Below are 27,025 nucleotides of genomic sequence, written 5' to 3' on the forward strand. Positions count from 1 at the left end.
TCATATATATACAGCTATTTACAAACATCCATTGTTTTAGGACAGCCACAGTTTCTGACTGTTTGACATAGGATTTTCATTAATAAGGTCAGAAAACCTCCTACTCTTCCTCTTTACTCTTCTGTTGCTAAATTGTAAAATACATTGACTCAAAAAGTGCCACACATGGCACAGATTATGGAACTGCTTCGAGACCAGTCAGTTTAGAGTCAAGACTTAAGAACTGGTATCTGTCTACAGCCACCTTTTTCAATGTACTCTTGTGATGACATTCATCTCACGTAACTTGAGGTATCTAAAAATTAAACATCTAGTTCAAGCTAGGCTGCTTCTCTGGCAGTGAAGAGAGAAGCACAGTTATGATGAACAACCAAATTTCTCGAGGTGCCAACTTCCAGCTGTGAGTCATTCACTGACCATTAACTTAAAATTAAGGAATACATTTGTTCTGTCATCTCTTTTGCGATATCTAGATAGATCTATTTTTGCTGAAGGACCATGAACTTATGCAAAACATCTTGAACCCATTTAGTCTCTACATATTAATCTAAAATTACTAATATCAGATGTCATTGTTAAGGAAGCCCATCAGTAAAAGAAGATGATGCAGTCAGCTTACTCTCACTGGCTCTTAACTTAAATATTGTGGAGTTCATTTAATTCTTCTCAATATTTTTTACCAAATTAATCTAGAAGTTGGAAATTAAAAAGAAAATAGATATTAAAAAAGGGAAGAAGAAAGACCACGAGATCCAGCTGTGCTTACTCAAGAATAAGACAGATGTTTCTTGTGACTTTTGGGTGTGCAGACAGAATCTCAGATATCTCTGTATAATTTACAGCAAAGATATTCAGTGCAAATTGGTCACAGAACCCAGTGACAAAGTTACCTGAATGTCTCAGATCTGTGGGAATTCCAAAGACTAGAAGTTGGGAGTAGGGGGCAAAAGGAACAAGGGGGTACATTCAGAAAATAGCTGCCTACTATGAACAGAATATCAACTCCGCAGTACGTGGAAGATTTCTTGCACAATGGCCACAGAATTATTTTTAATAAACAGTTAAAAGAGAATGAGTGTCTGTATAGAACAGGTACGTAATTAAAATTCTTAACTGTGAAGTCAACAGCACATTGCCAACTACAGACAAAAGTAGGGCTGTACAAGTCTGAACATGCACCTATTTATTAAATCTTATTTAAAACACTGAAGTAAGTGCAGTGTCTGATGAAATATTTAGGGTGTTTAAACGTGCCACAGCTGACAGAAAGCAATTTTTTTTTCTACTGGCAAAAGATTATTTTGTTTTGCTTTTTGCCTTTTTCAAAAAAAGACAAGGTAAATGATTTGAACAGCGCCTAAGTACCAGGTAGGATTTTCATGCCTCTAGTTTCAGCATGGGGCTTTCTAAAAGAAGTGCTGCTGATTAATTGAATAACTTTTTGCTTTGTTGGATTTTAATCCATAGAATTTCCTTTGTATTTCTAAAGACATGAGCGTTTGCATATAATATGACATTGTGCTACTTAATATCACTGCATAGCTGTGGAATTGGCCTCAAGTACAGTTTAAGCCTAGACAAACTATTCTTTTGAAGTGGATGTCCTGGTAGTGTTTCTGGCAAAGAGCAAAAAAAAAAGGACATTGTATTATAAATTCTTCGAATTTATATAGAGGGTTTACCATCCCCCACCCTTCCTTCAAGTGACAGTAAACGTTACTACTACTGCTAACAGTCCTGAACTTTCATATCACATTGCCATAGAATAACAGCCCTACCGATACCAGTTTGGTAAGTCTTTCATGACCTCTTCTGCAAAGCACATTATTCCTTTTGCACGACACGAGCTCCCAACACAGGCGCACGCTTCCAAACAGCTATTCATTCATTACTGACCTATTATGCATACCAAGAAGTGAGCTGACTACCACAGAAATTGACCAGCCTGGACTTTGTGAGCTCTACCCAGAGTGTCACTCCATTTTTGACTTTGTGTAAAGCTGCAAGAAAGAACCCAGAGGTTATTATCATACAACAGATAATGGACTTTTCTGCTTTGGTAAGGGTTGTTTCTTTTACACTGATCACCAACTATTTCATGCCTCTGTGCTTACAGAGAACTTCCTGTCAATGGTAATGGTTGCCTTGGTACTTACTCCTGCAAAATATATACACATGACAGCAATGAGTATTATTTGCATGCACGCACACAACCTTCTATTTGCTTTTTCTTGCTAGCTTACAAATTATTCTTGATAAGGTTGTTAAGACACTGCATTTGAATGTCATGTTTTTAGTTGCTCCATAATAATCACTCAAGTCCCCTCTTCAATCTTCAGTTACTCTGCCTATTTTGCAGGCTATTAAGCATGGGTGTAGTGCAAATTATCCAAGAAAGCACGGAGCGTCTCTTAGGTCACTTTGATTCCCTTCCTATTTACTGAAATGTGAGTGGTCAGCTTTATTGCCCATGTGCATCTTGAGCAGCAGCTTCCACCAACAGGAGATAAAGAGAAATAAAAGCCTCAGTGAGCTCTGTCAGGTCATGCCACAGCCACTGCTCTTTGGAGTTGGTCTTATTTTTAAGACGCAAAACCAAAGATGAGGAGATAACAAATCAACAAAGATGAGGAGATAAGGTGGAGAAGCAGGATGGGGCTCAGGAAGGAGATGGGTATCTAAGGGATGGTGGAAAGCAAGTTAAGGTAGAAAAAGTAAAAAAAAAAAAAGAAATGTGAAAAGAAGGTGGGAATGCCCATCCAAATAGCAATGCAAAGCGCAGATCTAGAACTCCTTTTTCCATGACCGACTTGTCTGGATGAACAGGTAAGCATCACACCACACAGTGAAAGCCTCAGAAGAAGCTATGGCTGAGCACAATGACTATTTCAAACCCTTTAATAAAATGAAAGTCTGAAGGAACAATTTCCACAGCTCAGAAGGTTTCATTTCTACTCTGAGTGTTGTCCATGGGAGCTGTGGACTTCAGCACAAAACACCTAAGAGATGCTGTGTTGAAGGCCCTGAGGGATACCATGTTTGTCAGCAGAGGCACCAGCATCTTGGCAAATCAACCACTGAAATGACACCTAGAAAACATGGTCCTATTTCATTCCTGACATGCAGAATCATCAGTGGGCATTGCTAGTCCATGAGGTCCTATCCATAAAATTTGCCCCTATCTTCCCTGTTAAGTCAACACTTTTAAATTCTGAATGAGCTTCTTAACAGGCTTAATCCTATACCTACTGGATTGAATGGAAGGATTTACTTTGACTGCAGCATGTACTGGAACAGATCTTAACAGAATACTCTAAAGACTTTCCCAATTTATAGCAAACAGCCTAAAAGACTGCAAAAGATGAGGTTTTCTTTTTTTCTTTGGACACTTTGTGTATATATCATAATCTTATAGATGCCATCCTAAATTGATAAAGTAACTTATAACTTACACGTTACAGTTAATTATTTCAGTCTGGTCTACTAAACTTTTGCAGTTTTCTCACAATTCTTCATCCTTCAGATTAAAAAATATCTGTTTGTTATTGGATTTTTCTGATGGCTCACTGATATGAAATTTGGAGTATTTTGTTCCTTTGTGACTAGTCATAAAAGTCACACTTTCTGTGCAGTTTCAAATTCCAGATTGGATAAATGCAAAAGCAGCCACATGATCAATTTTAAAACAGCTTTTATAGTTGGTTTTTCACAAACATTTCTACAAGACAATTGTCCACTTGGAAGTGAAAATGAACTTCCTTTCCAAATTTTTTAATTATAACTAGTTGCCATAACAGCTGTTACCCGAAAAGTGTCAGAGATAGATAGATAGACCATATTTTGTGTTTTAATAGCCTAATGAAAATTTCAGATTTTACAAAGAATATATCAAAGTGAGATAACAAAAATGATATTTCATCCTTGTAGTTTTTGCCAGCACAAGAGTACATTTAGATTGACGTGAAATGTGTAATAGTCTGAGGACAACCCAGTTTTAGCAAACATCAGGATAGAATGCTGCTTCTTGTATTTGCTGGCTCCCCTCAGAAGTGACAATCTTTCCTCTGCAAAGAGGTGGACAAGAAACTTCTTTAGCGAAAAACTGAAAGCCTCACATAATAATGTAACACCATGACTTAGAAATTTTAAAAAACAAGTCTACGTTGAAATGGTGACAGTTGTAAAGCAAATATCTACTCTGCAGCAAGGCAGAAATTATTATTTAATGTAGGCTGCCAAGACTTGGAGAGGAATCAGGTCTGCATGCAGGCTGGCCCCTGACACGAGAGGGACTACCATGCTAAGTCCACTGTAGGGCATGAAGCACCAAATGCAATAAAACAATGTACACAACATGCCTCTTGATGCCACTTGAAACTGAATTTGCTGTAGGCCTTTTGGCAAGGATACCAGGCTTTGTGTTGGGAAAGCTGTTTCTGTGCCACTTGTCCATATGCTGGGGAAGGGAAAGGCTTGCAGTGGCGGGCACCCTGGGGCTGCTAAGCCCCCTGCCTTGCAGCCAGGGAGCAAATGCCTGGAGACCTGTGGGCAGAGAGAGGGTGGCTTGGGCTGGTCACAAGAAAAGGGGAGAGGCAAAGGGATGGAGAAGGTGCCACTGATCCCAAATTTACAGCAATTGTCACTCTCCCTCTCCATATAAAAAAAGAACATCCTGCTTCCCTAGCAAAGACTGAGATTTTCTGCCTTCCTGGTTGCTTTGCAATGGGCAGAGCACATGCTGATGCAAACTTTGTAGGGTATTTGGAAATCACATGGGATGTTTCATTTATGAAAGCATATAAGACTGCTAAGGTAATATGTCTGTAATCATTCCTATTCCTTCATAAGGGGAGACACTACTCAGAGAACCATGTCATGGTAAGTGACATATATGTGTTTTTCAAAAATCCCAACAGTTTCTCCTTTAAAGATCTCACCATTTTAGCATGGGATGAAAACAACAGGTGGATACAGTGAAGAGGGAAATAAAGGAGTCAGGATAACAGCGTATTTATTATCTTCAGAAGAATAAGTGGCAGCACACCAGCTGCTGGGCTATTGTCGGATGTTTTCCAGCCACCACAGAAAAAGTGAGTTTTAAGGAGGGGTTTGAAGAAGAATAGATTAGCAGCCTTATGGCATTATTATGAGGAGTTATGCATATGCATAAGTAGTAGCTCTGAGAAAGTAAGAAAGCTCTTGGACTAACAAGAGGAGAAGAGAGGCATCATGGGGACGCCACAATGTGGTGCATATTGAACCTGCTTTCATATGTAAACATACAGCATGCTACAGTCTCACAAGATCACTGTTGCCTTTTATTCAGCACCACAGAACTGCATACAGTGGCGGCTGCTATGCCAGTGATGTATTAAATGCTATCAGTTAAATAAATATAATTAAAAATGCCACAGCATTTGTATACAGAGCACAGCTACAGTGTGATGAAGAAAAAGGAAGAAAATGGTAACTATGACACTCTAGAGACATTGGAAATAATGACCAATTTGCTATTAACATCACTGGAAGCTAGATTTCACTCTAAGCATTTTGGAAGGGATACAAACCTTTAAGTTTCAGGGCATAAGCAAGCTTGCAGTTGTACTTAGGGAAGGTTTTCCTTATTCATTGGTTATTTTACAGGTACCCTTTGCAAGATTTCCACCTTCCACTTGAACAGGAATGTACAAACCACAGCGTTGTCTCCTTGCGGTGAGCCTCATGCTTCCAAGTAATTTATTGACATAGCTGCCTCTTAGCATGGAAATTTAGGAGAATATTTTGGAATAAACTCCAAAATAATTAGTTGAAACTTTCTCAATTTTCCAGATAAAGATGATTTTTTTTTTTTTTTTTGTCAGTCCTTAGCATCAAAAATATTAGGAAAATTAGGTGGGTTCTCAACGACAACATTTACTTTAGGTCAGTGAATATGCTTCCATGAAACATATGGGCCATGTCAGTACATGTTCATGTACTGCACATAACCTTTTTGTTTGAATTGTACATGTGTTATGAACATATTCGCTGGGGCTACAGTAGATGATGAACACTAATATTTGCACAGGAGGTTCTGTTCCTGCATTTATGCCTCAGTGGGCAGGCTACTGCCTTCCTTTGAAGCCATTTGTAGGACTGTGTTTCAAACAAAATGTATACTGCAGACTGAAACGACCTAGTGCAAAATAATAAATGAAAGCTATTTGCTGTACTGTGTACTGTATGATCCTGAGACTGGATCATACCACTGTGGGAAGCCATGGGGACTATGTTGTATTTTCATTAGGTACTTTTAGATTTTGAATTATTTCAAGTAGAGGGAAAATTTACTGAATGGCCTCTTCGCCTGTGTTGGGAAATCTGTGAGCTTTCCAGTATTTCAGATATTTCCACAAGCAAATAGGCACTTCTAGAATATCTCTTACAATTTATCATCAGCAGTGCTCTATATAGAAGGCCACTGGAGTGCCTTGGCATTCTGCAAACACCCTGAACAATTTAGAAATGTTATTTTGCCTCCTTATCAATAGATGGAATACATTACAAAGCCCAACCCTGATAGAGAGCTGCTGCTCGCACAAATAGTGGACCTAGCATTAAAAGAGAAAAATTTTTAACTCTTTCCACTCCCCTGTCACATACCACACCAAGTTCTTACTTCAGGGCTTTTACAGACAGGTGAAAAACAAAGAGAGACATCTGGCATGGTGACAAGCATCCGCTGACCCCATGAAACATGTCATGCTGGGCAGCCCCCTCTTGGGCTGCCGTGCCACCCCTCCAAGGGAGATGTGCAGCAGGGAGAGAGGGCAGGGGTCTGCTCCCTTGCAACACCGGAGCTTGGGCATGAGGCCAGAACTGCAAACCAAGCAGGGATTTGCCTGCACCATTTTCAGTGTATTTTCCAGGCTGCTTCATTGTTCCAGCTGACCTGACCCCTGCTGTGTTTCCTAGCAGTTAACACACTTTCTCAAGTAGTTTGATTTAGTTTTGTGTGCATCTCTCAGTTTACTTTTACTTCCAAAATGGCATAGGCTGCATTTACCTCTCTGATACAACTTCCAGAGCAGCTGACTTACTGAACAACAGGTCAAGCTATGAAAGACCAGGCGGTTAGGCATCTCTCTTTATGTTTAAGAATGTTATTTAATTTCTCTCCAACAGACTCAGGGGCAGAGACCTGTAGAAGTTTGAGAAGGGAAACTGAATTTCAGTGCGGATGAAACTAGTTCATCTCAGTGTCTCATTTCTTTGTTGTCTTTGTTTCTTTCTAATCAATGTCATGGCCAGTATTGACAGTGTAGCCTTATCAGTTTCTATGTAGCATTGGAGGTGCTCAAGCCACCTTATCATCCTCATGGCTCTCCTCTGGACTTGTTCCAACAGTTCCATGCCCTTCTTATGCTGAGGACACCAGAACTCCACACAATACTCCAAGTGAAGTCTCACGAGAGCAGAGTAGAGGGGCAGGATCACCTCCTTGGACCTGCTGGCAGCCCAGTGTGAAAGCTGAGGAGCCACGTGGCTGTGGTAGCAGGCACGGGATCCAATTCCAGGCAAGTGAAGGGCAAAGTTTGACAGGGAAAAAACTACCTTCTTAACCCCCCTTCATGAAGTACATTCCAGTTTGCACAGAAAAGTCCTTTTGTTGCTCTTCTGCCATGACCTCTGTCTGTCCACCCAGAGACTGAAAGTGCCAAATCTTCCTGAAAGCCTAGAAAGTGCCTATAACAACATTGTGGGTACTACCACAAACAAACATTAGTAAAGACAAAGTCCTGTAAGATGTTAAAAGGAATGTGAAGGCAAATAGTCTTGCAAAATGCAAGAGATCAGACTCAGTTATTCAAAGAGTCTTTCCTGGACCTCGTTGTTTATCATTCCATGATAAGGGATATATTTATCTTTTAAATTCTTACTAGTCAAACAGAAGAGCTTTGCTTTTCCAGAGGAATGATTTCCCTCCATCCCACTGTGAACACTGCTGCCTCCTCCTGCCCTCCCTTCTTCCCGATACACACAGCTCCTGGTGCGTGGCAACAGCAGTGGAACATGTCAAGTACATTTTTTCTCCTTAAAGCACGTGTAGCTGGGAGGTCACAATCCTTACAAAGTCAAAGTTTTGTGTGTTTGAGAGCTTTGCCCTACTACCATGTAATTGAAATCAAGCTTTTAAAAGCTCATGGCAATGTGTTTGTTCTTTAACCTCACCCAGCAAAAAGAGAGGGCTTTGCTGAGAGAACCCATTGTTAAGCTCCTGCACTTAACTGATAAGGCACTGATACAACCAGTAGCAAAGAAAGAAACTAATAATGAAAAAGAAAAAAGATTCACATGCCTTCCTTCCCCAGTACATTAATGCCCTGCCCAGATTAATTTCCCCAGTTCTTAACAAATGAGGGTCAGCATCTTTAATCATATTAAAATATTGTTATGAGACTTATTTAATAACAGTCAGAGGTAATGAGTTTTCATGTCAGAAAATGGAGGGTTTCATGCCATTTCAAGGTCTGCTCATTATCCATTCTTACATGTTAATGATAGATGTGTCTGTTACTGAAAAAGGTAGAGGATTTATTTGGGATTGTTGTGAGAATAAATGACTGAAACAATACTTAAAACATCTTACATCATCTCTCATGCATATGGGACACTTAACACTGTTATGTGAAAACCGCTGAGCGCATGGGGATGCAATACAAAAATTTAAAAGAGACTGAGGTGCTGTTTCTCTGATTTCAAGGAGATGACATACAGGTTGTGAGAGTGTTTACAGCGATCAAACCAATTGCATCCTTTCCCATCCAGTAACTAGGAGCTCATGGGTGAACTTTGCAAGTATTTGGATTCCATTTTTTTTTTTTTAATTCATGTCAAAGACTGTTCACAAAAGCATTTGTTTCCTCAGTAGGTTTGCAGAAGTATGACCTGACTTTACCAAGTCACACCTCTGGCATAGAATCATAGAATCATAGAATCGTTAGGGTTGGAAGGGACCTTAAGATCATCTAGTTCCAACCCCCCTGCCATGGGCAGGGACACCTCACACTAAACCAGGTCACCCAAAGCCTCATCCAACCTGGTCTTGAACACTGCCAGGGATGCAGCATTCACAACCTCCCTGGGCAACCTATTCCAATGCCAAATGCCACACAGTTTGCAAACCCAGAGATTTCCACTGGCATGAATATATCTTGCAAGGATCCAACCATTCCCAGCTACCTAGCTTGCTGATCCACAAGTTTTAGTTTCCTTACATCATGGTGTCTCTGTGAAAAAAGAACAGGATTTCAGTACATAGTTTCTACTGGCCTCCCAGCCTTTGATAACATGAAATGATAGCTGAGATCCAGCAGTGGAAATCCTAGAATGATGGTATCATTAAAGACAACAAGTTTCCAAGGACACTAATTGAATTCAACATTCAAACATTTTTAAATGGAAAATTGCTAGTAGCCAAAAGGTTTTTCCTGGGAAAGCACCCAATAGAACTTAGAGCTGACTTCATCAAAGGAGATTCTCAACTGTAAAAAATGATAACACCCTAATGGCAAGAAATGCTTCAAAATCAAATAAGCCTTGGAACAGTAGTAAGTGGAGTTTGTTGTAATACAGCAAATATCCATGTGCTGCATCTGCAAAGAAACACTATAAGATAGTCTTTGAAAGGGGAAACTTCCACATCAGCATAAAGTCCTTAAAAAAAAGTAGTGAGCACTAAGGACCAAAATGTTTTTATTGAATGGAAAGCCAAGCCACTTTAATAATAACAAAAGTCTATACAAAAATACATTCCTCTTAGCATAGGTAATTAATAAAAAGGAAAGAGAAAGTCTAAAAACAACACCATTCCCAGTAGCTTGACTCATCTTTACAGCTGAAAGCTGCACATGTCCTTATTTAATGACTAGTCATATTATTGAAATGTTATATTTTTCCTTCTCGACCAGTGGGTAAGGAAGCACCCTCAGAAATGGATCGCTTAACTCAGGAACCCAAGTTGGAATTCTGCTGACTTATACAATCAGAGAGCGATGTAGGGAGGCCTTTTTAATTCATTACTTTATTTGCTGCTTTATCATGGCAGCAGTGTAAACACAGCACAAAATGGTCTGATTCCCACAAGGCTGCCATCTACCTCCACAGCTCAGAAGACAGGTGGATGCAATGAGCAGCAGTGCAGTTTTGAGCAGCCTGTTAGGCAGCAATCACTTCACACCACCTAAGTGTTATGAGGGATTTCAGTTGCATCATGGCCTAATGGTAAATAATTCAGCAGAAACCAAAATTCACATACAAACACAGACATAGCCAGAAACATAAAAGAGATCAGAGGAGAGATCCATGTCTAGGTTTGAAAGGTCATCTGTAAAACCCTATTTATAGGCATTTCTGGCCAGCTGAAGCTCTGACCCTGGAGGTAAAAGCTCTCTGAAATGTCCTCATGTGGGCAGAGCAAACAGAGCCATTCTAACACGTGAGGAAAGGTTAGGCCCAGGGATGAGTATGAGTGAAAAATATTTGGCTAGACTCCTGGTACAAACTCCCACACAATGCTTTGAAAATCTACCCCTCTGTGTCCTTAGCATTGGTTTTCAAAGTACAGCAGCCTAGAGACAGATGTGCCATTATTGTTTATGGTTCAAAGGCAGAGAACTCGTTTGGTGGGGAAATAAAATCCATACTAATAGAGCAAGTACCAAAAAATGTTCTAAGAGGGAATAAGCATGTTCTAAGGTGTTTTAACAATCTTCTGGCTCCTAGCCCAGAACTCAGTTGGAACAATTGTATTCATCTCCAGGCCACCATTCTTTGAACTTATGGAAACCTATGGTTATATTTAGCTAGTTTAAAGATATATATGGCCAGCGCACTGTAACCCTTTTGTCAATGACTTGCCATTACAACTCTTAATTTTATTGCTTTTTAACCACAGTTGCTTAATTCATGGGTTCAGCTAAGAGGATGGAAGGCAGTTGATGGATGCTGTGACAATGGCAATCCTGGCTGCTGTTAAGGCATTCATCATTTTAAGAAGAAAAGCCAGCTTGCACCACTTTCCTCAATGGCTCATCTCAAAGTTACACATGCTCTGGACCAGCCCAGTCATGAATCTGTGATAACCAGCCCATTTATAGTCCCATATTAATTTGAGACTATTAATAGATCTGCTGTTAATAAGACAATTGGCAGGCAGAAAATCCCCTTAGATATGCAGTGTACACTAGGCATTGATGCTGACAGATTTTAGAGTGTAAGCATGAAATTTAGCAGTCTCTAATACTGTACAGGTGCTCATTTATATGGGGAAATATAAAAAAAAAATCACTAAAGAAACATGAATAAAAAAAGAACTTGTACAGCAAGCCCGTGCCTAAAATTTTTCAGTTATCATGAGCTTCATGTTCTTTTGGTTATACAGGGGTTAATCAGGAGCAGATGAAATCTTAACGAAGAGAGAATAAAGCAGAGTAATTTCAGAATATTCATAGAGCTGGCATTCTCTGCCTGTATGATTATAAAGATCAGCTCTGCAGATAATGTGCCAAAAGGTCAAGCAATTAAAACCACTGAAGCTCCAGCCTACTAATAGGTCTGGTAAAAGAAAAGTTCAAGTGAGAAGCTGCAGAAGTATCATAGCTGCTCGTCTGGGCAGACGAGGTTTCCAGCAAGCCCAAAATAGCGTTACAGATATTAACGCTAATCTCTTAATGGTAATAGTGAGAACTTGGAGGATAAGGGACAACTTTTCTCACTTCAGCCTTCCAGTTCTCAGGGCCAGCCCTGAACAGGTAATTTCATCCAGACCACCGGTGTTTTGTAGCTACCAACCAGGACTGGGTGGCATCACAAAGGATGAAATGAAAATTTGAGGTTGAACATGCCACAGGATTGACTGGCCTTTTGTGTGTAGCCTTTAGGCTTGTATTGTGGCATTTTATTGCTATAAAATTTATTTTACAAGTCCAAAGAAAGTGAAAGGAACCAGAGGAGAAAGACAGCTTTTAGTTAGGGTGCATCACACATGTGGAGCAAAGCAGCTGAGACTGGAGGGCTGAGGTTGTTTCAAGCAGATATAATTGGAGGCAGTTGTGACAAGATACTTCTTTCCTTCCTCTCTCACCTCCTTCCTGCTGAGGGCTCCTATACTGCCAGGATCGGTGTCCATGCAGGTAAGTGAGGAGACAGATAAGTTCCCTAAAATCAACTGGGGGAGCAGGGTAATTTTCAACCCTTACTGGGGTTTGCAAGAGTATGGGCTCAATGGATGCATCAGGAACTCATATTTGAAGGAAGGATAAGATGAAATTGCACCTTTCAGCAACAGCCCACACAGCCGTGCTTAAAGCAGTCATGAAATCACAGCTTGCTCTTCATTAGATCTATAGATCCCTAGGAGGAGGAGTATGGCATAAAGGGAATGTGTGCTGTAATTCTTTCTGGTGTTTTACTGCTGTTGGTCAATGAGGACAAGCAATCTTGCAGTTACCATAGATTACCTGCTTGAGAGTTGAGCCCATCAAAGCATTCAGAGAAATGGTTATAAACAGGAGTTGAAGGCAATCCTTCAATTCAGTGCCTAAGTAACAAAGCAGTTAGACATATGTCTGCTGTGAAGACTGTGTCTGAGTGCCAGCACCATGTTAAACTTCACATTCCCTGTTTCACTCAAAACCAAGAGGTTCACTAGCTGTGGGTTCAGCAACTGCAACCACAGCTGTCTACAAGGGCTCCTGAACTGCAGCTTCCTTGAGGAAGCTTGGAGGCATCTAGATTTCATTTTCTTTTGCAGAAACCTAGGAAGATGTGCAAACCACCTCCGCAATAAAATCGAGTGAGAACGTATATCAAAGAATACAGTAACATATAAACTTTTTGAAAGCATATCAATATGTTTACTGCTTTCTATTTCCATATCTTTAATAAGCTAACCCAAAGCATTCCTAAAACTGCTTGTTTATATTTTTGAGAACGTATTAAGTGCTCGCTAGCAGTTGTCTGCTGCTCTTTCTAATGCCTTTCAACATAAGGTATTAACAGCTAGGATAGGGATTTCACATGGAACAACCTTGAGATGTAACCCCATGTGCAATCCATAGTTCGGACTGTGCTCATTAGAAAGGCAAACTAAGGTGCAGGGAAAAGTAGACAGTGAGGGCGTTGCATGTATTATTTCAGTTCCGTGATACCCCTTGACTGTTGTGAATGCTTACTCATAATTATATTCCAAAACTCACGAGTGTTAATTAGTCTTCTCCGATGAAGCACAGCATATGGCAACTGTATCCGCCTCTCCGCATCTATCACTGGTAGGCAGCTGAGACCTGTCCTTTGAACCTTAAATGTTTTTTCTCTAATTCTCCTTTTACCCCTATTTCTGTCTCACTTCTTCAGTTCCAGCTCATCTTCCTGACCTTTGACCTTCCTTCTCAATGCTGACACAAGGACCATGCATTGTATAACAGCCAACACCATGTTACAACATGGTCCTACTCAGCTTTTTTTATGGTACCATTAAAGAAGGTGCCCCAGCAAGAGTTAAAAAAAAGTAGTATTTTCTGTCTGTCCGCGTATATATATTCATGTATCAGGCTAGGAAAGCATATTTTAGTCCTTGTCTTACCCCCAAAGCCTGTATTCTTTTCATGAGCTGTCAGAAGCCCGAAATCCTGTTGGAAGAGAGCCAGAACCTCCACCTTCAGAGACACAGGATGAAAATATGCCTTTCCCAGAGAACTTTCATTTTCTGGTGTATTCTTTATAATCTTTCCATAAGAATGTACCACATAATCCAGTCAGGAGCAGTGTTTCCCTTCTCACAGCAAACGAGTAATTCAGTTCCTGCCTCCTCTTCTTACCTCTGCATGATGTATGCAGTAGCCAGATTTCTCCCCCACCAAATGTCCCAGTGTATTAAATAGGATATAAAGAGCTGTGCACTTCAGTGAAAACTGAGAATATTCCTACAGGTTTTTGTCTTGTATTTAATTAAGCGAACAACTGCCACAGCGACATATTCTCCAATATCAGTCAGAGCAAATCTAGCTATCTGACAACAGACTGCTAATGGGGAGCTGTGACAGAATAGGTATTCAAAGGAGATAGGATTTGGAGTAATCACATGAACATCTTGCGGTGAGCAAGACACCTTTGGTCTCACCTGGATTATGCGCATAGCCTATGAAAGTAGAAACTGCTTCATGATTTTATAGCCTAAAACCAATTTTAAAAATACATAACAAAGGACTGTAACAACTCTATCCAAGTTAAACCAATGAAATCTGCTGCTACTGCACACCTCTGAGCCCTAGGGAAAGCACCTCAAGAACCTGGGATTTGAGTCCGAGACAATTAAAAAGAAGTTTATTCATCACAAGTCTGAAAGCAGAGGGTGGGATTCAGCTGCCTAAACATACATGTCTAATGCCATTTTTGATGCCTTAGGGTATTGCATCTGGCCCCCAGCTGCTGCTCCAGAAGGGAGTAGGTCTTTCATTGATCATGTCTCATATCTGCCAGTCCTGTGTGAATGCCTCAGGTGGCCTGAGGCATTGAAAATGATGCTACATGCTTATGTTTTGGCACTTGAATTGCTCCCATACCGTCTATAAGTAATTTCCGGTTCTCTTTATTTAGGGTTTAGCTTTTTCTGTTGTTGTTGTTTTCCCCAGTCTTCATTAAATCATGAAGATTAATTGTCTCCCTCAGAACCCCTTCCTACATGCCTCAGCCCAGGAGAAGCTGAGCTCTTCATGTTCTCATGGACTTTGGTGGAGCTGAAGCAACTCAACACATCTCTGAAGCCTTCTCCCTGCCCCTGGAGAGATGTGGAGGAATAATTCCAGCATGAATCACACATGGGCCGCACAGAATCACACAGCTTTCAGTGCCATAGAGCTTTTTCAAAGGACAACATTTTATTTCCGTCTGTGCTATCTGCAGTTTGGCCATCTGCTGCTGGCAGGTCAGGCTTCTGGTTGTAAAATATATCCCTTCCTCACCTTTGTTATCAGAACCTCACCTTTTTGAAAGTAAAGTGATAATGATTAACCCTCTGTAGGCATTTGAGCCATCATCTTTTTCTCCAGGAAAACTTACTTTTAGTTACAGATATACATGCAGGTGACATTGGCTGATGTTGTAACATGGGCACAGGGATTTCCCTTCTGTTCCCAAAAGGTTAAGTTACACCTTTTGCTACAGACAATTTAGGTAAGCTGTCATCACGCGGGACTGTAAAGGGGTGGTGTGAGGAAGATCTTCACCATTTAATTCAATCTATTTATGTAGAGGGAATTGTTTTCCAACAGGGACTTTACTACATCAGAATAAGATATGATGTCTTTGAAGCAGACACGAGAATGGTGAAGATACTTATTGACCCAGAGTAACTTTTCATAGACTACCTCCACTACAAATAGCTACAGAACAGTGAAAGCTTACTCTGACCTGCTAGTTAATCACAAAAAACCCCACATCAGGTTCTGCTACAAATAGCACATATTCAAAAGCAAACCCTAACATATCAGTGAGTTAACCTCCGTAAGCTACTTCAGTTTGATCGCATGAGGAAAGCTTCATAACAGCACCTACAAGTGCCAGCGAAGGATCCTGATGCATTGATTTGCCAAGACTGAAACAGAGCAGTGATCACAAGTGCTTATTTTGCCTTTTTGTAGTTCATCAGTGTCATGCAACTGTTGGCATAGTCAGCAAATGTGTCAGGTCTTGGAATAACATCTACTTGTGTAGCTTAGGTACACTGCCAAAAGGTAAGTGTTTTTAAAGAGTAAAATCATAAAGTATTATGGACATAAAGCCTGTGATAGTAAAGGTGACTCCTTAGCATTATATGCCACAGCAGCACATTTTACCAAGGGCAGGAAAAGTAAGCTTTATTTTCACCACAGTCTTAAATACTGCAGTTTTCTTTTGGATTTAGATGGGTGCTTTTCCAAGCTATAATTTTTGCTCTATTAGTCTCTGTTAAACATAGGGTTCCCAGTAAACAGTTGTGAGTTGCTCTCACATGGCACAGACCTATGACAAACTTATGCAATAATCCATGACTGTGCTCTGGGCAGCACTATGTGCATGTTGGTATAGAAGCATGAGGTTAGGGACAGTTCAGAAAACAGGTGGTAAGCCTGGAAAAAAACAAGCAGAAGGCTTACAATGTGGTCAAAGGCCAAGAGCACATGACTTAGAGGGACAGGCTAAAGAAGCGGGTTTACTTAGTCTGGCAAAGAGGATAAGGGGCAATATAATAGCTGTCAACATCTACTTGACAAAGAGTTACAAAAAATGACAGAGCCGGACTCCTCTCAATGGTGCTAGACAGTATAACAAGGAGCAACAGCCACAGAGTGCAGCTTGGCATGTTCAGGTCGGACCTCAGAAAAAAAGTGCACTTGAAGGGGGGTGCAGCATTGGAAGAGGTGCCCGGAGAGGTTGTTGAAACTGTGACCTTGGTGGTTTTTAAGACTCTATTAAAATCATGGTAGAACTCATCTCCAGCTGGCAACAGTCCCACTTCTCATGGAAGCTGAATGAGACACCCCAGAGTTTCCTTCCAAGCACCGTTTCTGTTTCCTGTTTCAGTTCTTCACCTTTAGGACTCTGTAGGGACTTACACCTTAGCAGAATAATTCACACTGCTTTTTTTCACAGCCTGTGTGAGTCTCTCAGGCCTCAAGATTTAGAGTAAGAAGGTCAGGGCTACTTCTTCCTCTAGGTGTGATGTGTGTTCTATGAATCTCCATGAAGTGCCTATGTTCAGAGGACGTCTTCCAGAGTTGAGCTTTGCTGTGAGGGCGGACTATGCTCATGTATAAATAATCTGACTTGCTGGATGCCATTATTAGGACCAGAATGGTTCTGATGTGCTCAGAAGCAAAACTTCAGATGGCTGCTGCTTTCAATCACTTGCATCTTTAGGTAGTAGCAGTGCAATGTTATTGGACTTGGGCTACTGATGATCTTGTTCAGCTATGTGTGATTTAGCAAATAATTTAATATGAACTCTTAGGAATGAATCAGTATATGATAGCAGTTACACCTGAGTCTCTCTGTCTATACATACACGTGGTCTGAGAGTTTTGCCTTGAAGAAGGTGTAGCCTGTTCTCTGATCTGAACTCCACCACACAGTCTGAAATATCAGCCATTGGTTTGGACCTTTATGTCATCACTGGGGGTTGGTGCCTTTTGGAGGCATATATCAGTGCTTCCATTTTCATCTTTGAAGGGAATCTAGGTGGCATGCAACAAAACCATACTTTCAGCTCCAAGAGTGATAAGTTCATTACAGCAATAAGAGCATTTGTCTGAAATCTGCACCAGATTTCACTTCCAAAGCAACACAGATAAAACACAGTTCTTCCCCAGCATAATTCATCCTCCTAGTCATTCTGGATTATGGTCTCCTTGAAAATGTGACTGTATCAATGTTGTCATACATAGTCATCAAAAAATCTATTCTTTATGAATTTATTCAATTCTCTCATGATTTATACTTTTGGTTACCACAGTTTCAGTGTCAAGGTGTACCAAGGTATACAAATTTTAATCATGCTTCCTAACAAAAATGAAAGTCCAACTTCTTTTTGTATGTCCTAAGCTTCATAGTTTCACTGCATACCCCTTAATTCTTGCATTATGAGAAACTGTGAAGTAGTCAGAGAGGAGTGCTGTAATGACTGCACTGAAGTGCTCAAGATGAGTAATTTTGAGTAATCTGTCCTTTGATTACATGATATTAAAGCAGAAGGAAAACCAGACTCTGCAAATAATTTATATCAATTTGCTGGTAGCTTTGATTTTCTGCAGAAAATATTCTACAACTAGATTCAGGCTGACAATGAAATTTCTCTTTGTGAGAAGCAGCATGAGCTAACAAAGCGTATCTATGTAACATATGCACAGCAGTTGCTTAACTGTTTCAGAGTGCTACCTTGATGTTATAAGATAAAAGAGAGCAGAATGATGAAAAGAGGAATGATGAGGATGTCAGTGCATTGCAAACAAATCTCTAGAATGGCTTCATTTAATTTCAGAGTTGACACTGGTAAATCACACTGTAAAATCCTCTGGTGTCCTTTATTATGCAGCTTCGTAAATACCACAGATTTCACTGATTTTCATCCCATACCTGCAAGATGTATGTGTATAAGCTACTGCTCTTTGTGTTTTTCTTCTTCATAAAAAGCAATACAAGTTTTAGAGCATCCCTTTAACTTCCACACCAAAATCTGATCCAAGAGAAGTCATGACACTCTTTTAGCAATATTAATAAGTGCCAAGGGTCATGGTGAAACCTCTCTCCTGAGGTATCACTCTTTTTTTTGCAATTTGTTTTGAGCATAAGCTGAAAGCAAAGTGCATCCACACGACAGTTAAAGGTTAGAATGATTCATGCCTGCTCTTTAACAATAAATTACCTATGGATTTCTGAAGACCCCAATTCAATTCTCATTATAATCTCACAATAAGCACTGCCATCTATGTCCTTCAACGTTTGACATAAATGATTTGAGGCAGTATGTGTTTCATCTTCGTTGATACAAGAAATTACAAGTGGCTTAATGGTTAGTGACAGAAGTTGACATATCAAAGGATTCAGAGAAACATAAACAAAAAATAAATCACCATCCCACAGCCCCTCCCCAATGTTAAATTCCTCATTTTACAAAGACCATATAATCCTTTCATTTTCAAACAAATACCACTGTATCACTGTTATTCTAGCATAAGCTAGCATAAAGCTTACAATAAGGACATGTTTAATGTGCTTTTTAATAGCCCTGTTTGAAGGACTTCTTACTGACATCATATCGCTTGGGCGATCCAAAAGGGATTACATGTGTCAGCCCAATCAATTGGTGGTAATTGTAACACAAAAGACCTATCTGAGAGCTCACACAGACACTGTAAACTGTGCTCCTATATTCACCTATCTTGTTTTAAGAAATAAATAAATAAATCAGCTATTAAATTAATTAGCAGTAAAAGCATGTAATAGTTATCTAATCTATTAATTTTTAGTTTAATATTAACTAGGGTGTCTCCTATGACAAGTATTTGACCTGTAGAGAAAGAATGGAGTAAGATCACCTGTGCAGCCTTTCAAGTTAACAAAATAGTTGCTTGAAGGAAAAAGGTGAAGGCATTCTTTAGCCTCTGCCTCGTACTCTAAGATTTTATTTGTTTTCATACAAGTATTGACTTTATGTGGGGCCAGCCCAGTTGTGCCTGACGCAGCATGTTTCTCTGCAAACTTCAGACCTTTCAGCTCAGCCTGGGGAATAGCAGAGGCCACATTGCCACTTTGCAGAGCATAGAGGGTGCATTCAAACTCTTGTCAACTGTTCAGTGGCAACTGACAAAGAGGCGACCATCCTGCTTGTCAACAAGGTCTGTGTGCCTTTGGCTTGAAGCGTGGACTCAGGAACCCTCATTGCCTCCAGGATGCCAGTCCATGTGCAGGGGCCAAGGAAACAACCTAGGCATCAGCATGCTTTCCCCATCTCCATCACTGCTCTTTTCTACTCTAACCCCAGGATTCAGGATAGGAAATCACTAGCCTGCCCACAGGGCCTGACCCTCAAAGGTGCTCAGATTTCACGCATTGTTGCTGTAGGTACGTTAAGTTCTTCTAGCATCAGCTCACTATGGCTTAACTGTTTCCAGCTCAGTCTGTGGCACACCCATCACACAGGTCAGAGTCAGCTCTCAATACCATCACAGTTATTCTGATTTATATTGGTGTCACTGAGGTCAGGTTCAGTCCCACTAATTCTGAGCAATGCAAGATTAGACCTGACACAAGTCCAAAAACCCTTTAGCAGTTAATTAGTTCTAATTATGACAAAATTATTTGCTGCCTTCTACTCCCCTTCAAGGAGAGGTTTGGGGAAAGCATTAGAAAAAGAAAGATAAATATCCAGAACACAAATCATGGTTTCACCCTTTTGAAAAACAGCATTTAGGAGGCTGACAAGATTTATTGATCTCAGTAAAAACACTGTTTCTGGCTGGAGTGCTACAGCTACAGGGGAGTGGCTGCCACAAGCAGTGCATGCACCTGCAGTGTTATCCGGCATGTCCTCTTCACCACTGTGATAACACACCCTGGGCACTTCCAGCCTTGCCATAAAGTTGGCAGAGCTGCAGGTTAAATGCAGTAACACATAAGTGAAGGGTTTCAAAGAGATAAATACATTCTCTAAGAATACTCAATCACCAACTGATCTCTCCTATTTCAAATAGTTTTAAAATAAGAACATGTTTTATTTATATGCAGCCTACCTGCCAAGGCTTTCTAAATACCTCACAAAGCAAACAAAAAGCATTAAAAAGAACCAAAATGATGGCACAGGGCAAAACTTTCCAAAGTGCCAACACTGCCCTAGCAATAAAACTAACACCCATTCTTGCTCTGCCATTCTTGGGCAGAGAAAGTCAACAAAGAGGGTTAGAAGTTATATCCTCTTTAGAGGCTAAGTTAAATGACCCTTTAAAAAACTATGCTTTTCTATTTGTGCAAAAATATATGCTCCTGTGCTTTGACATTGACTAGGACTGAACAGTTGCTTGTGGTAAGTGCAACAACTGACCATCTCTTTCACCAGCGATGCACAAGCAACTGTCCTAAACTTGTCTGTAGTGAAGAAAAATGAGAGTGGAAGTCAGGTTTACAAACATGTCTTCTGAAAACACATCTTCCACTGTTATCCCAGCAAGGGAAGCAGTAAAAATAAAATTATAATTTTCAGAAAACTAAGTTGATTCATGTGTCTGAAAGCCCTCAAACCCTTCATGTGGCAAGGCAACCTTAGCTTATTAATCTAAAAAATATTACTGTTTTTTGGTGATCCCATCCCCTGCAAAAGTACAATCCACTGACACTGTTTCAGTGGAAAATGAAACTTAAAATAAAACCCAAGTACGGGTACAAATGTGCCAACATATCACCTGTACTAAAGAAACACTGAGTGCTGCTGGAATTGGCCAATACCAGGACCGTACAAATAGAATATAAAAGTCAGAGCCACTGAGAAGCATCATACCTGAAAAATATGAATATTGCATAAACGGGATTAATTTTTCAGGTGAAAGACACAGAATATAGAACTGGTTTTGTTTATTTCCTTTAGTTAGATGACAAGTTATTATATTTTTTCCTAAAGGTTCCTTAATGGTGAGGAGTGTGAGTGAATGGTGAATTTGATCATATTCAGGATTTAAAGGTAAGGTTTCCAGAATTTTACTTTTTCCAGAAAGGAAACGGGAGGTATTGTACAACAGACAAAATTATTTCTGTGTTTGTCCCCGTTGCAATTAAATTATTGCATTATTGTTTCATATAAATTACTCTTTCTAAAGCTCGGCTGCTTTCCCATTTTGTCAGATTTTTCTTTTCTTACCGTCATCTCATGCAGTGTTTTCTGTGGACACTATCATTCATCCCTCCAAAACCCAAATTTAAAGAAGACAAAGAAGGGAGTTTTAAACTCTGTTAAGCCCAACTCAGTGGACAGAGCAGAAGGCTATGAAAGTGTAGAGAGAGCTGATCTTTCACCGCAAAGAACAAAGACTTCTGCTGTGCCTGGCAATGGCCTTCTTGCTTCTCTCTGAGCACCTGCAGACTGGGCAGGTTACAGTCTGGACCATGGTTTGGGAAAAGGAGCTTGAGAATGGGTCTAACCTTAACTGAAACTTCGAGAGCTACTGCAGTATATAAAATAAAAATATTTAGGGGAAAAAAAGTGGTAATAAAACCCACAACAAACCCAAAACAAAAAACAAGCAAACAAAAAAAAAAACCACATCAAAACCAAAACAGGCTGTGGTCAGATTTTAGACCATCTAAAGTAGAATTACAAGCCCTCATGGCATTTCAGCCTAAGATGTCAAGGAGCAGATCGCAAGACTATCTATTCAAAGCCACTAGACTTTGGTTCACCTGCAATCATCAAACATGCAAGAACTGTAGCTACACTGTCGGCTGTGCACATATAGCATAAAAGCCACACTCCTTTTATCCATTAACTTCCCAGAAACTGAATCCACAACCCTGGAGAGCAGCTAATCTGAATTGTACATTCTTTGCTTGAGATTCAGTGCCATTCTCAGCCACCACATTAAGCAAATTAATGAAGACCAAGAACGAACCATTTCAGCACTGGGTTTGCAGGTCATGTCTTCCTATCTTGTGGAAAAGGTTTCAACCTTATTCACCATATTGTTTGTTTGTCTGTAATTTATTTGCCAGATGCAGAGCAGTGTGTTTTATTCCAGGTGGATATACTAGAGACAGTCAAGATGAAGATTTAATAGTGTAAAATTCCTCCCATTTCCCACTAGTAATGTAGCACCCAATGGTCACAACAATTAGGTGAAAAGCCAGAGATCAGTGGTGTATCTATCTCAAAAATCAATCAAAATTGACCTCGCTTTTGATCTAAATGATAAACAAAATATATTTTCTTATACAAGGACTGTTAAGCATCTCTGCTCTTCTTAGAGTAGCTTTAACTTACTATGAACAACAGGGCCAGGATCTCAGCAGCAGAACTTTCTTACATTCTTCTCTGTTGATTTGCTAGTGCTCTTGAGTGATAAAAATAATGATTTTTATAATATGTGGAGTTAGTGAAGTATGTTTGGAATTTGAAAGAGGCGTTGAGCTCATGGTGTGCATCTCATTCCAGTTAGGCAGCCTTTTGCAAAGGAATGAAAGGCTCAAATGCAAAGTACAAATTATTCCTTGTCCTTCACAAGTGCCTGACAGCATTGATCCCTTTGAGACTGCAGCACATCATTAGTTTCTTTGCAACACCAGTCCTGGCTGTGCAGTTGGCACCAAGGTTATCTTGGTAAGTTGACATTAGCGGTGACATTAGCTAATGTCACTAGAATTCCAAAAGCGTAGAAAATAAGCTTCATTAAAACAAATTAAACCAAACCACATCAGGATTAAAGGGCATAAGGTCTTTGCTTTTACTGTTTCTTAGCCATCTGAACATTTCTGCACAGCAGAATTTCCCCACATGATGGGTCAGTGTGCTGCCTACATGGTCAGCAACTGAGTATTATTTTACACAGCAAAATGACAGAAGGAAAAGACAGGGAATATTGTGGTACACCAGAATACAATTCAGGAGATGTATGTAAAACTCCTCATTCTACCATAGATCAGCTTCTGTGATCCTGAGCAATTCCTTTCTGTTTTCAAAGCCTAACTTCACACCATTGCTCTAGTGTTTTCTGCTCCTTTCTCCTAGTCTTTGTATGTCTGGCTGAGCCAAATTGTAGCTGAATCTGAAACTGAACTTCAGCTTACTGTATTTTTTTCTATGCCTTTTATAAAAGGCATCCCTTCCTCTAGGCGCTGCTGTAGTACAAATTATCATTAATAATAATACGTGCTTTGCAAAGAGTCTTAATTCCATAATTATATGGTTAATTATATCAAGAAAGCAAGTACTCTAAATAGGTCTCATTGTGTTCTGGCTAGAAAAGTGTTTCTCAGACTTCAGAGCTTGCCTTTTCTGGCATAGGAGATGCTCAGGTAGGAACTATCCGTAACACACACCACAAGCAAGATGTGGCACTGTCCCTGCACAACATCCAGATGCAAAGGGGAGCAAATAATTCCTGAAGTAAATAGAAAGTAAGAGGATTGCCATTATAATGATAATAGCCCATACTGCTTAAAAATTAAGCAGGAGATGAACAATTGTACATTGTCTGATAGCTGGAAATTAAGTGAAGTCACAGAGGATAAAAATGTACTTTGACTAGTTTCCCTTTTCCTACCAGACTCACACACACCCAGTTGTTCAGCAGCCAAGAGCTTGACATTAAGAAATCTGGCAGTCCTTGAACTTTTTGTTTGCCAGCCAACAGGTCCATCTATCTATCTCACCAGCACTCAACATGGTTAATGGAGAGTTTGGTTTGATGTTTCCTACCACAGTGCAACTGCCCAGCTGTGCTGAGGAAGGTTTTACGCCTCTTCATCGTTCAGCAGCTGAAATGGATTGATTGGAAGAGAAATGAATGGCAACTTGTGTTAGTAAGGAACACTGGTCCTCAGCTAGTTCCCCCAAAGCCATACACTAGTTGAACAGTAAGGGAGAAAGGACCAGAGGATCCGCTCATACAAGAGTGTTGGAAGTGGAAGAACTGGCATGGATTTGGTCAGAATCAGTTATGGGTGTTTGCATTCATGCACCTACCTGTAAGGTCAAGAGCACCAAAAACCATGGTGAGGTTAAGAAAACTGAGCAGGAAATCGATTTTCACCCACCAGTTAAGAAGCATAAAGATGCAGACGAAGAAAGATCACCAGCACCTCTGTTGTATTGTTCTCAGCAGAGAGGATACCAGGCATTGGTAGACCATAATACAGAAGCTGAAGGAGTCTGCAATTTGAAGAGAGGGAACATTAACTGATGTCATTGGAATAAAACATAATTCTGTAAGCAAGTAGCTTTATGATAGGACAAAACAGTATAAAATCCAATAAAGAAGAATTCTTTCAGACTTTTTACTATTAGAAATAAACTTTTGACTACCCATTGTGAGACCTGTTGTCACAAGAAGACAGATGGTGTTGACACAGCATGTGATTACTGAGACAGATTTTCTTGGCCAAGACAAATATTTTAATTGAAGAGAAAATAAATATAATTTTCATTTCTTTTTAGAGCTGCAGTTGTTTGAAATCCACTGGGTAAAAACAACTATCTCATTACTTTTTTCTTTTTTTCCTGCTTCTTTATCAAAGAAATAGTGACAAAAACACATTCCAAATCTGAAAAATCCAACCAGCTCTCATGTTCCCTCATGTATCCTGTATTCCTGGATTGCGGCAGTTATGATAGTCAGATATGGCGTGAGAAGGGTGTGGAAAATGGAAACAGAACATACCCAAGCCCTGCCTTCAAACATCAGGAGCTTCACCTGCGCTCAAATGGAAGATCTAGGAAACCTGGCAGAGGAAGGTAACGCATCTGGAGTGTTGTGGCTGTCATGTAAAATGTGAAAAAATATATAACCCTGTTACAGAACTCGTGCATTTTAACAACCTACTTTATTAAATTCTATTGATTTCTGAAATTGCCTACGGACTTCTGTTAAATATATAGCAGTTTCTTCTTGTCTCTTTTCTTTTTCTTTTTATCCTTTATGGTTTCTATCCAAAGGAACATACAGCTCTTGAGAAAGATGTGGACCTGCAGCTCATATCCTTTTGGCTGTCTGCTCTGATGCTCAGAGAAAGTCTATCAGAGCATACTGAAAAAGAAACTTAGGGATAGTTTCTTCATTCTCTGCCACAGACTCCCACAGATGCCCTTAGTCAAGTCACATAACAATAGGCATCAATTTATGGATTGGAAAGATCTGCAGTGCTATTGCAAGGCTGCAGATGCAGTTATGCTCTTACTGGCCTCTGAGGCTGTGCTAGGGAGCCATGTGTTCAGGTTGTCTCCACTGCAGGGATTCCTTCTGCTGCAGCATCCCGCCACGTCCCTTCTAGCAGCACCTGACAGGATTCCAGTTGGAGCTTGCACTTTCAGTCAAAGGCTTTCAAGTTTGATCCCTTCAAATCTCTGAAGCTCACCCGTACAATTACCTCCACTGTTCAAAGCAACCCAGGGCTTAGATGGAAATAAAGAACACGAAAAGATTTCCCAGGGTGCTCTTGGAAACGTGAAAAAAATGGGGAAAAGAAGAAAAGAAGGGAAAAAAGAAAAAAAAAAAGCAGCACTACTCCTTGAAGTTCTTGCAGCAGTGACTGTTCATCTGACATTAAAAGGCCAAATTCTGCTTAGGGTAGTTGTGGCCAGCCTGAGCTGCACTAATCTGCCATAGACATCAGTGCATGAGCCATGAGTCCTGATCAGTCCACATACACAGCAAGAGCAGCCTCCAGGATACCTGAGGATTTGGAAACTGAATTTGCCCTAAAAATCGCAGAGGATCATTGGTGGCAAGCAGACACCCCCTCTCAAAGTGTGTGTCACATTTTTAGCTGGAGACATTAGAATTCAAGTTCTGTCAGACTGAGGCTCCAACACAGTGATGGATTGATGTAAAAATACCTATTTATAGGACATACCATATATTAAACTGTATTGCTATGCAATAAGCAGCACCCTTTCCTTTAAATTGCTACCAATGAACCACAGATTTTAAATATTGCCTACACTTTATTCACTTCCTAGCTTCATCTGTCCTGTTTCCAGCTTTGACCTTACTTCCTGCTTTGGTCTTTCTTCTCTTGCTAATTAGAGATATTTGTATTTCTTAGGAGGTAATCTGATCTTGCTGCTTATTTCCCACATGGATCAAAACTCTTAAAATAAAGGTTTCAGCTTTTAAAACATATTTTATGATATCTATATATATAACTAACCTCTTAGGATCATTTTTGACCTACGTCTTTTATTCTATCATAATAGGCTTATCTTTACCTGATGCTTAAAATATTTTTTTCACTGGAGTGATTCCGTCATTTACACTTTCTTTCTCTTTCTGTCTGTTAAAAAAAACATTACAAGGAAAAGAAAAATCGTCTATTGGATACAGCCTGTTTGCACTGGGCACACATGTTTATGAATCAGATAAGGCCTTTGTGTGTCAGGTAGGTGGTGGCACTAAAAGCTTTATATATCACGACATCAAAGCACTGAGGAGATGAAAGAGCATATTTTTTGCATCATAAACAATATTTACATATTGTGATATTCCAAGAATCTTTCATTTAAACAGGTGGAAAAACAGGGAAGCAAGCACACATGTAAAGCAAAGTCTTACTTGTGGTTGATGATTAAATTTTATATGGCTTTGATATAACCACTGCAATTAAGTGCAGTGATGAGCGAGGACTTGTTTTGTTCTTTATAGGGTACATATTGTTTACTAATCCTTGGTTCAGATGATAAATCAATCATCATCTGGGCACAGCTGCAAATAAAATTTTAAAGGGACAATTTTCACCCTATGGAACAAATTTC

The 27,025-nt window shown here is 39.9% G+C and overlaps 1 long non-coding RNA gene across 1 annotated transcript; it reads left to right on the top strand.

Annotated features, from left to right (window-relative positions):
- The first annotated feature begins 12,099 nt into the window (after window positions 1-12,099).
- LOC133276851 (uncharacterized) lies at window positions 12,100-24,920 on the top strand. Its single transcript, XR_009746035.1, has 3 exons — window positions 12,100-12,173; window positions 21,188-21,247; window positions 24,793-24,920. It is a non-coding gene; the product is annotated as an uncharacterized LOC133276851 (long non-coding RNA).
- The last annotated feature ends 2,105 nt before the right edge of the window (window positions 24,921-27,025 follow it).

The sequence above is a fragment of the Pezoporus flaviventris genome, unplaced genomic scaffold (genome assembly GCF_033815535.1).
Source record: "Pezoporus flaviventris isolate CSIRO_AGI_PZ_B2104156 unplaced genomic scaffold, CSIRO_AGI_Pfla_v1 ptg000047l, whole genome shotgun sequence".
In the NCBI taxonomy this organism is placed as follows: Eukaryota; Metazoa; Chordata; class Aves; order Psittaciformes; family Psittacidae; genus Pezoporus; species Pezoporus flaviventris.